At 41.7% G+C, this 1,525-nt stretch overlaps 1 long non-coding RNA gene across 1 annotated transcript; it reads left to right on the top strand.

Moving 5' to 3' along the window:
• Positions 1–663: 663 nt before the first annotated feature.
• LOC124205519 lies at positions 664–1,143 on the top strand. Its single transcript, XR_006879360.1, has 3 exons — positions 664–775; positions 872–930; positions 1,052–1,143. It is a non-coding gene; the product is annotated as an uncharacterized LOC124205519 (long non-coding RNA).
• Positions 1,144–1,525: the final 382 nt, after the last annotated feature.

The following is a 1,525-nucleotide window of genomic DNA, read 5'->3' as shown; positions in this document are numbered from 1 at the left end:
TTCTGTTCTGTGCTGTGTTTTGCTGTTCTGTTCTGTTCTGTTCTGTTCTGTTCTGTGCTGCTTCGCGAGTTGCGCGATCGTTTCTTTTGATCAGACCGAGGCCGTTACCGTCTGTTAGATTAAGGGGGAAATTCTTTTGAACGTTTCCATCAACAAGGAAGGATCTCTCACCACCCGTGATGAGAGGCGTTATTGAATAGAGCGGGGGGGATATCGGGAAAGGACCATGTTTTACCATCAATAGCGGCTTTCGTGGGACTATTGAAAAAGACCGCGTGAACGAACGATTGCCATCTGTCGATGACGTCACCGTCTATTCTCATTGGTCTGGCTTCAACGTGGGATGATTGATAGCTTCATTTCTATTGGTATCCGACGCCGAGTCAATCCGCGTCGTGTATATGCGACGAGTTTTGAAATGGAGTGGAGTGGAGGGGGGGACCTGGACTCATAAAATAAATAACCGTCTCTTAAAAAAAAACGATCCTCCAAGTTCCTCTCATCAAAGTCGGCTTAAAGTTTTCCGCACTGCATCCTTGCAGGATCATTTTCCGGCTGTCTGATTTCATTCCGGCTTGCCGAGACAACCACCTTGCTATAAGACGCCAATTCCTGTACACTCAAACTGTTTTTAGAGGAAGCTGTGGAGTGTGCGTGTATATTTGAGTGACCTACTTGATTTTGCCAACCTTCTCTCTTTTTAAACAGGGTCAGTCCATTGCGCCGATACCGAGTTCCAGTGTTCGTCCGGCCCGCGCTGCATACCGCTGCGATGGTAAGCTTTATATAATTAACTAGAACCTCGGCCCCTGTGCAATGATAACAAGTTTCGACCTCGACATTAATCATCGATTCGCGTTTCTCTGTACAGGCAGTGCGACGGAGAAAACGATTGCGAGGATCGCAGCGACGAGGATCCGACCAAATGCGGTGCGTTGTATTTTCCGCACTATTTGTCTTTTTGATTAGATTGAATTGTTATTGATGTAATCGATTATTGATTTATTGATCTGTGCGTGTGTGTGATAAATTTCTTTTCTACTTCCTGTAGAAATCAAAAAATGTACCGAGGAGCAGTTTGCCTGCAAGAACCGGGTCGGTGAATGTATCCCGCTGTCGTGGATCTGTGACAAAAATGCCGATGGCTCAAATTCATTGAAGTTGTGTTTTCACTTCCTGGAAGATTTTCTATCAACCCTTATTTCTATTTCTTTTCCTTCATGCATGTCTGAATAGATTCATTGATTTTAAAGACTTTAAATAGTGTATTGGACATCGATTAACATATCCTGTAACAAGAAACCCCTTGAAATTTGTAAAACAATCAGAATCGTCATTTCAAATTCATTGAAGTTGTGTTTTTAGTTCCTGGAAGATTTTCTATCAACCCTTACTTCTATTTCTTTTCCTTCATGCATGTCTGAATAGATTCATTGATTTTAAAGACTTTAAATAGTGTATTGGACATCGAATTAACATATCTTGTAACAAGAAATTTGTTTAAACTTGTAAAACAATTTATATC

The sequence above is a fragment of the Daphnia pulex genome, chromosome 2 (assembly GCF_021134715.1).
Source record: "Daphnia pulex isolate KAP4 chromosome 2, ASM2113471v1".
NCBI classification, from domain to species: Eukaryota; Metazoa; Arthropoda; class Branchiopoda; order Diplostraca; family Daphniidae; genus Daphnia; species Daphnia pulex.
This window is presented reverse-complemented; position numbering and strand designations above follow the sequence as displayed.